The sequence below is a fragment of the Peromyscus californicus genome, unplaced genomic scaffold (assembly GCF_007827085.1).
Source record: "Peromyscus californicus insignis strain IS unplaced genomic scaffold, ASM782708v3 Scaffold_19__1_contigs__length_69161282, whole genome shotgun sequence".
In the NCBI taxonomy this organism is placed as follows: Eukaryota; Metazoa; Chordata; class Mammalia; order Rodentia; family Cricetidae; genus Peromyscus; species Peromyscus californicus.
In genome coordinates this window covers 4,289,892-4,302,043 of record NW_026294491.1, presented here as the reverse complement: position 1 = coordinate 4,302,043, position 12,152 = coordinate 4,289,892, and the positions used below count along the sequence as shown (strand labels likewise).

The 12,152-nt window shown below is 52.0% G+C and overlaps 1 protein-coding gene across 1 annotated transcript in view; it reads right to left on the bottom strand.

Annotated features, from left to right (window-relative positions):
- The window catches only part of Pacsin1 (protein kinase C and casein kinase substrate in neurons 1), a 44,928-nt gene extending 44,043 nt beyond the window's left edge, over positions 1-885 (bottom strand). The window contains exon 1 of the mRNA XM_052744369.1: positions 597-885. The gene's annotated coding sequence lies outside the window, so the exon portion shown is untranslated. The remainder of the gene's footprint in view (positions 1-596) is intronic.
- Positions 886-12,152: the final 11,267 nt, after the last annotated feature.

Below are 12,152 nucleotides of genomic sequence, written 5' to 3'. Positions count from 1 at the left end.
TGAACACAGCCGGGAGGCCGCCCCAACCGTGACCAAACGGTCTGAGGTTGGTAGAGGGAGGGCAGTGTGGCGCAGAGAGGATTCTGCTGCATCTACGGGGGCCTCAGCATCCCCACCTCCTCTCTCCTTCCACCTCCCACCCCAGCTGGTGGGGGGAGGGGTCGGAAGCAAAGAAGGAAGTACCTGTAATCTAAACCAGACGTCGCCGGCTGTCTTCTCCCCAGCCCACTCTGATCCAGAAATAACATACGCACCAAGCTGGCACCGGCCCACCCATCCCAGCTGGTCCCTGAAAAACACTCTCAACACCCGGGGCCAGGCCCCAGCTTCCCAACAAACCCTTTTCCTCCCGTTTCCTCAGGGTAAAGGGCTTCCCCCTTCAGCACCCGCAAGGGGCCTAGCTCAGGGCCATCCTAGCATTGCCTGGGTTAAGCCCAAGAGCATCCCCGGGTGCGCGCCCACCTCTCTCCAGGTACCTGTCCTCGGCTGTGTCCAACGCCATCACACGCTGGGGACCTGCATCCCTCACTGGGGCCCCGGACTCCGCGCACCCCCCACTCCACCCCGCGCTCGCTCCACGCTTTAGACCCCCTTACCTGGGCGCCGGAGCGCCTGACACCATCCGCGGCGGTGGCAGCGCGGGGTGGGGGGCGAAGCGGGCGGCAGCGGCCCGGCCTCAAGCCCGGACGGCTTCCCGGGGGAGGAGAAGGAGGCTGGCGCGACCGCCGCGCGTCTCTCCGGGGCTGCGGGAAGGAGGAAGGTCAGAGACTCCGCGGAGCGCAGCGCCGCGCGGGGGCGGAGGCGGCGCGGATTAGAGCGGCTTCTCCGCGAGCCAATGGCGGCGCGGTGGCTGCGCAGGTGGCCGCGCCGCGGTACCCGGAGGCCGCGCCCGCCCAGCCGCTGGCTCCCCAGCTCGACGTGTGGCTCCTGCGTGCTCCTAATCCCTGCGTCTCACGTGTGGGTGCACGCAGGATAGAGACTTGCTTGCCTAGGTCTAGTCTTGGCGTGATGACCCCCTCCTCTACCCGTGTGTGTGTGTGCGCGCGCGCGCGCGGATGCACCGAGATCAGGGGCCTGCAGTCTAGCCCTGGTGTGATGACCCTCTCTTTTACCCATGGGTGTGGGGGTGCATGCAGGACAGGGGCCTGCGGTCTAGCCATGATGTGATGACTCCCTCTTCTATCCAAGTGGTGGCGGTGGTACATGACAGACAGGGGCCTGCGGTCTAGCCATGACGTGATGACTCCCTCTTCTATCCATGTGTTGGGGGTAGTGCATTCCAGACAGGGGCCTGCGGTCTAGCCCAGGTGTGATGAGCCCCTGTTCTATGTGTGTGGGGGGGTGTATGCAGAACAGGGGCCTGTGGTCTACCCAAAGAGAGAGAGACCTCTCTCCTCCACCCTATCCCATGGCCCACCCAACCCTCAGCTCTGCCAAGAAGGCCCGTGTGGACCCTCAGGCCACAGTTCCAGTTCAGCGGATTGTCAGCAAAGCCGACTCAAGGCCTTCTCTGAGGCTGTCTGAGACTTGGGATCCAAAAAGTGGCCCCAGATGCTTTCATGTTTCCAGGAACCTGACTTCTGCCCCAGGGAGTGGGGCCTAAGGCGAAGATTCATTCAGTGTGTCTGCTGAGCCTGCTGTAAGTCAGGCACTGAGCAGTGAGACAGCTGGGCTTCAGTAGGACAAAACTGACCACCTCCAGGGTGGTGGCGCCACACCTTCAATCCCAGCACTCAGGAGGCAGAGGCAGGGGGATCTCTGTGAGTTTGAGGTCAGTCTGGTCTACAGAGAGAGTCCTGGCTGTACAGAGAAACCCTGTCTTGAAAAACAAAACAACCCAAACCAACCAACCAAACAAACAAACAAACAAAAAACTGACTACCTCTGTCCTTCCCTAGCTCACGCTCATGAGAGAACTGGGCATTCATCAAGGGTAGGAGCGTGTATTTTGAAGTGGTACGCCCAAAATTGAAAACAGATCTGGAGAGAAGAGGACTACAGGATGGTGGCCAGACCCAGAGTGGGTGAGGCTGACCTTGAACACTAGACTTCCAATGAGGCGGTGCTGACTCCAGTTTGCTGCAGACATCACTGCTCTTTACTGCACCCCTGAGCCGATCTGCACGTGTCTACACTTCCTGAATCCCCTGGCCGTGAACCCTCACTGTGAGCCCTGAAGTTCACCACTCCAGGGACCCAGGAGAGTGTCTGAGTACAGGGTTCGTTCACTTGGTAAGAATTCTCTGAGCACTGATTCCAAGCTAGAGGGTTAGAGCAGGCCTCAGGGCAGAACCCATACCAGGGTTGGACCAGACGGTCAAGTGTGTAGACGGATTAGTCAGGGAACGGCGATAGAATGGATGTCTATTGCCAAGGGGCTTGTTAGGTTGGCTTACACAATGCAAGCCGTCTGCGTGCTGGAGAGGCTGCTCCATGAGGCTGGGTGCCTTGGCAGTCCCAGTTTGGCACTGAAGGCCTGGAGGATTTCTAAAGAACCACGGTAGTCATCGTAGGCCAACAGTAGGCATTGGAAAGGGAAGGGGTGGGGGTCTGGTGGCAGCAGGCAACAGGGCTGATGGGTTCACACGCACAAAGTGAGGCCAGGCAAGCTAACAACACTGTTTTCCCCCAAGGCTTCTTTTATCAGACCACCACCAGGGGCCACCCACCATGGGAAAGTGTCTTGAGGAGTTGCTCCAGCTCTGGCACCTGTCTCCTGGGTACAGTGGCGCAGGCCTGTGATCCCAGCACGCTGGAAGCAAGGGTAGAGGGTCAGAAGGTCAGGAGTGAGCTTGAGGTCAGCTTGAGCCACTTGAAAGATCAAAAGGAGGCGAGGCAGGGTGGTACCTGAGTTTAACCCCAGCACTCGGGAGGCAGAGGCAGGTGGATCTCTGATTTGAGGCAGCCTGCTCTACAGAGCGAGATCCAGGACGGCCAGGGTTGTTTTCAAGACAGAGAAACCCTGTCTCAAAAAAACAAAACAAAACACCAACCAACCAAACAAACAAAAACAAAAAACCCAAAAAAAGGAAACTATCAAAAACAGAGAAGGGGTGAGTGGGAAGACAGCCAGGGGCAGTGTGTGTAGAGCTGAGGCGTGGCTGGGGTGTAGAGCTGAGGCGTGGCTGGGGCTGAATTCAGACCTTAGCAACCAAAAAGCTGAAACTTTCATTTGTAATAATTCTCACTATTGGCTGGGCGGTGGTGGCGCACGCCTTTAATCCCAGCACTCGGGAGGCAGAGCCAGGCGGATCTCTGTGAGTTCAAGGCCAGCCTGGGCTACCAAGTGAGTTCCAGGAGAGGCGCAAAGCTACACAGAGAAACCCTGTCTCGAAAAAACAAAAACAAAAAAAAAAAAGAAAAAAAAAAAAAGCTGAAAACACTGAGAACACCCCACCACACACGCCCACACACTCCATCCCCGTATAACCCAAAATAGAATGTTTCAGGAACTGGCATGGAATGACCACGCTTCCTAAATTAGACCCTCTTCCTCCGAGACGTCCTGATTGCAGACCTGCTTTCCGAGGTGAACCTGATCCACCTTCCTGCTGTGTTCCCCCGGGGTGGGGGGGGCCCACCGCCTTCCCTCCAGTCCTGTGCCTCTGCCTCCACTTAGACGACCTCACCTCTGCACAGCGGGCTTGACTTTGCCGCACATTGCCCACATCTCTAGTGTCCCTGCCTCACTCTTCCCAGCCGGGTGAGAGGTGTCCAGTCTTTGTTTCCACAGAACTGTCTTTCCCTCCCGGGGCTCCTAGCCTCCCTCAGGCCAAAGCTTCCTCCCTCAGACTTTGTGCCGTGCAGCGCAAGGAGCCAGGCGCAGCTGTCCCTCGGGGGTTTTCGGATGCCAGTGAGACACAAAAGACATGTGGACAGTGCTGAACTGGCGTGGGAATAAATAAATCAATGAATGAATAATGGATTGGTAATTGATACTGTGTGTTAGGACTGGGAGAGGGACAGGCAGATGAGAGAGCTCAGTTCCTCTTTCTTCCGTAAAAAGACTGGGGGGCAGGGGGAAAGGGGGAGGAGGGAGGAGGGGGCCTGAGTTTTCTTTCTCTCTCTCTGAGACAGTTGAATGTATTTTCCTAGGGGAGTCTTGGACAGTTGAGGGTGATGTTCTACTTCTTTGGGTTTTTTTGTTGTTTTTGGTTTTTTTTTTGTTTGTTTGTTTTTTGAGACAGGGTTTCTAGGGTGCCAGATATTGATGAAATTATTAAGGCCACTCCACGTAGTTAAAAGGGAGGTTTATTTAGTGGCGTAACTTACAAATGAAGGGATAGGTAGGTTGCAGGGTCTGGGGAAGACGTAGCGCAGTCCGGCGGTGTTCTCTGGAGAACTCTGCTCAGTCTACCTCTAGCGTCCAGGGTCCAGGAACCAAGAGAAGGCGGCGCATCCAGATCTCAGGTCTTCAGGGCCCTCTCTTGGCCCTGCCTTGTAGGCATGATAGTTACCGAAGCCTCAATGGGGGTTAAAACTTCCAAATCAAAGCTAGAATGGCTACCCACTACAGGTTCCTCTGTGTAGCCCTGGCTGTCCTGGAACTCATTCTGTAGACCAGGCTGGCCTTGAACTCACAGAGATCTGCCTGCCTCTGCCTCTTAAGTGCTGGGATGAAAGGCATGTGCCACCACTGCTGGCTCAACTTCTGATCTTTCCCTGGCCTCTAGAGCACTGGGATTACAAGCATGTGCTGTCATGCCCAGTTTGGAGTTTTGTTGTTGTTTTAATTTCTAAAAAATCATTATTTTCTTTCTTTCTTTTTTTTTTTTGAGACAGGGTATCCCTGGCTGTCCTAGGACTCACTCTGTAGACCTGTCTGGCTTTGAACTCACGGAAATCTGCCTGGCTCTGCCTCCTGCCTGCTGGGATTAAAGGTGTGTGCCACCACCATGTTGTGGCTAAAAACGACCTACTCTTATTGTATGTGTGCGTGGCATGGGTGACATGTATGTTTGCGCTCAAGTGGCACACTGCGCGAGTGGAGGTCAGAGGACAACTTCCGGGTGTCAGTACACCCCTTCCTCCAGGTGGGACCACCAGGCTTCTGTGGCAAGCACCTTTCCTGCTGAGCTGTCTCTGCAGCCCTGTGCCTGGATTTATAACCAGGGCCCTGTGCATGCTCATCGGGCACTGTGCCAGCTCACCCACCCCCCGCCCCGACCACCCCGTGCAAGGCCAGGGATTGACCCCACTTTTGGTCGGTGGGGATTCTGAAGCCCAGAGAGTGAAAGTGACTCATTCAAGGTCACACAGCACGTCGGTGACAGCCAGAGCTGGGGCTAAAAACAGATCTCTGTGCTCTGATCGAGTTGCGGCTTCCTAGGTCTCCTTACTTCCCCGTGGAACCTGTGTGGAGGCTGGGTAAGACGGAGCAGGGGATCTGACTGGCTGGTCGTGGCTGCTCAATGCAGTCTTTTATTTTCTGAGCCCCCTTTCAGCAACAGGACGTGGGAACAGGCTCCCCTCTGCCCTCTCCTCATCCCCCGGCCTGTTGGCCTCAGGCTTGCAGACTGAGCTGTCACCTGCCTCGGGGACAGAGACTATCGCCAGCTTCGCCTTGAATCCCAAGACCAGGGTGTCAGGAGCCTTGCAACTGTGGGTTTCTCTCCCTGTGACTCACGTCTGGGAAACCCTTAACCTTTGGGAGGTGCCCAGATTTAGGACCCAGCGTTGGCCTGGAGGCAGTTAACCCCAGACACACAGACACTATGACAGACAAGAGACTTTCTCCATACCAGGTTCTTTTTGAATTTGAGGCATATGAACCGTGGGGAGACTGTGGTTACTGACCAGCATGTTACAGCAGGGATACGGAGGCCGGAGAGATTAGGTAACGTGTGCGATGTCACACAGCTGGAAAGTGCTGGAGCTGCCATTCAAACCAGGCAGTCTGGTTCCAAGGACTCCATTCTGCTCTGCACCTAGAAAGAGCAAGCGCAGCCTGGGTGCTGACTCCATCCACTAGGGCTTGTTGACCCTCACTGTGGTACCTGTGCCTATGGCCTGGACACTCTCGCCACCTAGTGGTACTGGACCTCAAATACAAGCGGAATTCCCAAGCAGAGCCAGTGTCCATCTCAACCTGTGTGTATGTTTGGTGTGGGTTGAAGGTGCTGTTTGGTTGGTTGGGGTTTAGGTTTTTGAGGGATGGTGTTAAGTTTATCATCCTCCTGCCTCCACTTCCCAATTGATGGCGCTCTAATCTGCTGGAGCTGTTACAGACAGATGTGAGCAGCCATGTGGGTGCTGGGAACTGAGCCTGGGTCCTCTGCAGTGTGTGCTCTTAACCTCTGAGCCAGCTCCCCAGCCCTCGATTGTTTTCTGAGACAAGATTTCACACTGTAGTTTAAGTTGGCCTTGAACTCAGTGTAATCCTCCTGCCTCAGTCTCCTAAATTCTGAGATCACAGGAACCAGTCCCACTGTGCCCATCTATTCCTTTTTTTAAATTATTTTTGTTATTATCAATATGTGGTGGAGGGTCAGAGGACAACTTCCTAGAATTGGTCCTCTTCCTAACTATTGAAGAGGCCTAATTTAACATTAGTGCAGCCATGACAGACTGCAAAGTAACAATACTGGGACTAGGGCTCATCCTTACAATAACCAGGAAAAGCCACAAACTACCCTTCGGGGAGCCAATCAGAATTGCGACAAACAAGTACTAGATGCTCCAGAACATTAAGGATAGCTTACATCACATTAAGTTGCCAATTTCCTTGCAGCAACACTAGTACCAATCCCTGTTTGACAAGACTTCTGAATCCAGAATTCCCCTACCCCCACATCCTTTACTCCTTAAAAACCCTGTCTCGTAGCTGGGCGGTGGTGGCGCACGCCTTTAATCCCAGCACTCGGGAGGCAGAGGCAGGTGGATCTCTGTGAGTTCGAGGCCAGCCTGGTCTACAGCACGAGATCCAGGAAAGGCGCAAAGCTACACAGAGAAACCCTGTCTCGAAAAACCAAAAAAAAAAAAAAAAACCTGTCTCAACTGAGCTCGATGCTCTCCCTGATCCAACTGTGTGTCAGAATGGATGGGTAGCCCAAGCTTGAGCTTGCAATAAAGGCTCTTTGCTTTTGCATATGAATTTGGACTCCTGGTGGTATCTGGGGGGGCTCATGACTTGGAGCATAACACTACATGGTCTTCCGGATTTGAACTCAGATCCTCAGACTTGCATCTTTGGGCAGCAAGTACCTTTAAACCATCTTGTTACCCTATTTTTTTCAAGTTATTATTTATTTATATGTGTCAGGGTGGGAGTGGTAGGATGTGTGGAGGTCAGAAGCCAACTTTTGGGAACTGGTTCTCTCCTTCTGTTGTTATGCCCAGATCTTGGGGACCCCCAAAAGACCACCACGGAGACCTGGAGACCGAATCTGTATGCAAAAGCAAAGAGCCTTTATTTCAAGCTAGAGCTTGGTCTCTCTGTCTGTCTGAAGCAGTGGTGAGAGCAGAGAGCCCAAGCCTGGGCCGGGCAGGGTTTTATCATAGTAGATTGGGGGTGAGGGGATTTCCAGGGTTCAGGACCCTGAGTGGCTGACATTTGTGTAGGGCTGTCTTGTCAAAAGAGGGAATAGGCGTGTGCTGGGCTCAGGGACATCTGGCCATTTATCTAATCTTATCTAACAGTTGGAATGTTTGGAATGTCAGGTACTTCCCCTTAGATGCTGGCCTGTTCCTGGGTGGTACCAGGGTGGTATCAGTTTATGGTCTTTCCTGGAACCAGGTGTTGCCTCAGGGTAAACCGAAACTCAGGCCTATTTTCTGGCTGGTCTCTATGGATCCGGTCAGGGCAGCAGTGTAACCAAGCTGCTGCTTGGGTCCCACACGACCATATGGGTCGTAGGGATCAAACTAGGGTCACTGGGCTTGGCAGCAGGCGTCCGTCCCCATTGAGCCACACCATCCCCATCTATTCTTAACATTAATAAGTCGAGCGGACATGGTGATGCACACCTGTAATCTCAGCGTTCAAAAGACCGAGAGAGGAGGATCGAGAGTTTCAATAAGTTTGGGCTGCAGAGCAACACCTTGTCTCAAAGAATCAGACAAAAAAATACAGTAGTCGGAGGAAGGGCAATCCGTGCAGGGTGTTGCTTTTGCAGGGTTCCAAGGCTTTCAGGCGAGGCTAGCCTCATTCCTCACCGTGACAAGCACCTGAGGGAAGCCATTTCAAAGGAGAAAGCGTTTATTTTGGCTCATGGTTTGAGCTCAGGGTCGACTGGATCTATTGCCTTGGGTCTGAAGCCAAGCAGACTGTCCTGGGGTGGGAATGTGTTTGTCATACCAGCCAGGGGAGATACAAGCCCTGGACTACTGAGCCTCTCTTTGTTTTTCTTTTTTTCTTTCTTTTCTTCCTCCTCCTCCAGTTGTGCCCAGATCACAGGGACCCCCAAAAGACCACCACGGAGACCAAATCCTGTATACAAAAGCAAAGAGCCTTTATTTAGGGGTGAACTTCGACTCTCGACACAGCAATGAGAGCAAAGAGTGCCGAGCCTGAGCGGGACCGGGTTTTTATCATAGTAGAGATTGGGGGTGAGGGGATTTCCAGGGTTCAGGACCCTGATTGGCTGACATTTGTGTAGGGGTGTCTTGGCATAAAGGGGAATAGGCACTTGCTGGTCTCAGGGACATCTCTCGATCTTATCTTATCTAGTGGTTGGAATGTCAGGTACTTCCCCTTAGATGCTGGTCCTCCCTTGGTGGTACCAGGGTGGGGTCAGCTTATGGCTTTTCCTGGATCCGGGTGTTGCCTGCCAGTAAGCCTGTCATGGTAGCTGTTTCTGGGTCCCTAACCCTGTCATGGCAGCTATACGTCAAGTTTGCCCCCCCCCCCCCCATCTAGTAAATCTCTAACATCCCTATTCTTGGTGTAATTAGGAGGACACATGGGATTCCTGGTTCTGAGGTGGTGGGGATTTTTTTTTCCAAAGAATTATTTTGTTTAGAGGGGCTACCAATGTATACATTTTCATCCTTCACCAAAGCCTACACAAAATTTCCCAAAGAGAAAGGCATTAATAGTGAGAATTATTACAAATGAAAGTTACAATGTACTGGAGAAGTGTGGTCTGCAATGTTGAAATGCTGGACCTTTGTCCAGCAGCAATGGTGGGCATGTTGTGGTCCACACCACAATACTACTTTGAAAGCCACCTTATTTTGATAAGGAAATGGACTGTGTTGATGCTGAACCCAAGCCCAGTGCTCCGAAGGCTACATCTTGTGTCCGTAGGGGCCACACTTGATCAAACAATCTTGCCCTCGGCTGCAAGGTTGGGTGACTTGCCCACAGGTCTGGGGACACCCATGGGTCTCAAGGCAGGTTCTCCTGAATTGTAGAACGCAGTCTCTCTCTGATCCCGGCTGTCACCTGCTTCTTTCTCCAAATCCAACCGCATTGGAAGAAGGCGGGGCTTATGCAGAGACACTGTCCAGGACTCATGAGGACCTTTTAGCCTGTGCTCTCTGCTTTTCTGCTCTCTGTTTTTTTAGGGCTTTTTGTTTTGGGGTATGTGTGTGTGTGTGTGTGTGTGTGTGTGTGTGTGTGTGCATAGGAGTACATGTACGTGTCATTGGTGAGTGGAGGCCAGAGGTTTGTGACGGAGTCTCTCACCTGGAACACACAAATTGGGTTTGGTTAGCTAAGCCAAGTGACACTTGGCTCCTCCTCTCCGATGCCTCAGCACGGGGATTACAAGTACGCTCCACCACATCTGGAAGCTTTGCATGGGTGCAGGGAATGCAAATTCAAGTCCCTGGGCTTACACAGTTAGCTCCTCATTAACTGAGCCGTCTCCTCAGACTCTGGTCTTGGGGGACATTGTTTTACTTTATGTATGTGGGTGTCTTGCCTGCATGTATGTCTATGTACCATGTATAACCTAGGATGTGATCTTGTCTCAAAAAACAAACAGAGCTAGTGTGGTGGTGCACCCTTTTGATCCCAACACTCAGGCGGCAGAGCAGGTGGATCTCTATGAGTCTGAGGCCAGCCTGGTCTACAAAGTCAGTTCAGTGTTGTAGAATATTAGTTTAAGATGTGTGTTACATTGCTGTGGGATAATGCTTTTGTGCACTGTAAAAATTTGTCACTTGAATTGGTTTAATAAAATGCTGATTGGCCCGTAGCCAGGCAGGAAATTTAGGTGGGGAGAGCAGACTAGGAGAATGCTGGGAAGAGGAAGGGCGGAGGGCGGAGTCGCCACCAGGCCCAGAGGAAGCAAGATGAGAATGTCCGCACAGAGAAAAGGTGCCAAGCCATGTGGCTAAACATAGATAAGAATGATGGGTTATCCCAACACTTGAGAGGCAGAGCCAGGCAGATCTCTGTGAGTTCAAGGCCAGCCTGGTCTACAAAGCGAGTTCCAGGACAGGCTCCAAAGCTACACAGAGAAACCCTGTCTCAAAAAACCAAAAAAAAAAAAAAAAAAAAAAGGATGATGGGTTAATTTAGTATAAGATCTAGTTAGTAAAAGCCTGAGCTACTGGCCGAGCACGTATATGTAATATTAAGCCTCCGAGTCAATTATTTGGGAAGTGGCTGCTGGCTATTTGGGAGTTGCTGGTGGGACAGAAACTTCCATTTACATTACATTTGTTTGTGCTGTGGAATATTTGTTTAATGATGCAAAAATGTGTTGCATTCATTTATGTTGCGTTTGTCTAACTCTGTGAAGCTGTGTTACTGTGCCTGTCTAAAACACCTGATTGGTCTAACAAAAAGCTGAATGGCCAGTAGCAAGGCAGGAGAAAGGATGGGTGGAGCTGGAAGGCAGAGAGAATAAACAGGAACAGAAATCTGGGAAGAGATCGAGGAGCAAGAAAAGGAGGAGGCCACTAGGGGCCAGCCACACAGCCACGCAGCAAGCCACGGAGTAAGAAGTGAAGAAAGGTATACAGAATTGAGAAAGATAAAAGACCAGAGGCAAAAGGCAGACAGGATAATTATTTATTTATTTATTTATTTTTTGGTTTTTCGAGACAGGGTTTCTCTGTGTAGCTTTGCGCCTTTCCTGGAACTCGCTTTGGAGACCAGGCTGGCCTCGAACTCACAGAGATCCGCCTGGCTCTGCCTCCCGAGTGCTGGGATTAAAGGCGTGCACCACCACCGCCCGGCATCAGACAGGATAATTTAAGAAAAGCTGGTTAGATACTAAGCCAAGCTAAGGCCAGGAATTCATAATAAAGAATAAGCCTCCATGTGATTTATTTGGGAGCTGGGTGGTGGGCCCCCCAAAAAGACTCAAAGAGTAAAAACAACCAACTATAGTTCAGTCCAGCCAAGGTTACATAGTGAGACTCCATCTCAAAAACAAAACCCACACCAACAAAACAGAGTGAATAACGGACTCTTCTTCACAAGGGAGGTCACTGGATGTCCCGAGGATACCATCAATATAATATAAAAATAACCTCAGGGAAAAAAATCAAAAATTCTTGCCAGTGGGAGCTTGGCTGGCCATCGGAGGACTGTGGGTGAGGCTAGCGCACTAGATGCTCACAGGCAGGGGTGGAGACAGGTCAGCTCTCCCTGAAGAACCCTGCTTCTGAAGGCCAGGCTCACGATCTGGTCATGATCACGGTCAGGGGTGGGGTTGGGGGCCACTGGAAAAGAGTGGTTGGTGTCTTCCACCAAGGATGAGTCCCACCACCATCCCCAGCATCTATCTTGGTCTCTGACCAAAATACCTTCCGTGGTCCTAAGGGGCCCTGTCTCCCTCAGCCCGCTCTGTCCACTGGACCCCACCTGAAGCAGAGTGGCCAGAGGCAGGAGCAGAGTGAATCCAGCCCCCATTTTGTCATACACCTAGTCGTGCTTCCACTGATCTTGAACTCACACTAGGATAAAAAGCCATGGAGGTGACAACAGAGTCCCCAACAACCCTCCAAAGCTGTAAGACTTGGTCAGACTGTAACACATCCCAGCACCTGAGACCCCAGCCTTCCTGCCTGGCCCGGTTGGCACAGACCTTAGAGAAGCAGCTGTCGACCAGGAAACCATACCAAGTAAGCTCCTGAGATGACCTTGGTCCTTGGCACCATAGATCAGTACATAATAATGAGAACCACCTGTGGGAATAGAGAGGGTCACCATGTAAGGACATTTGAAAAGGGTGTCAGAGCGAGGCCTGAGACAT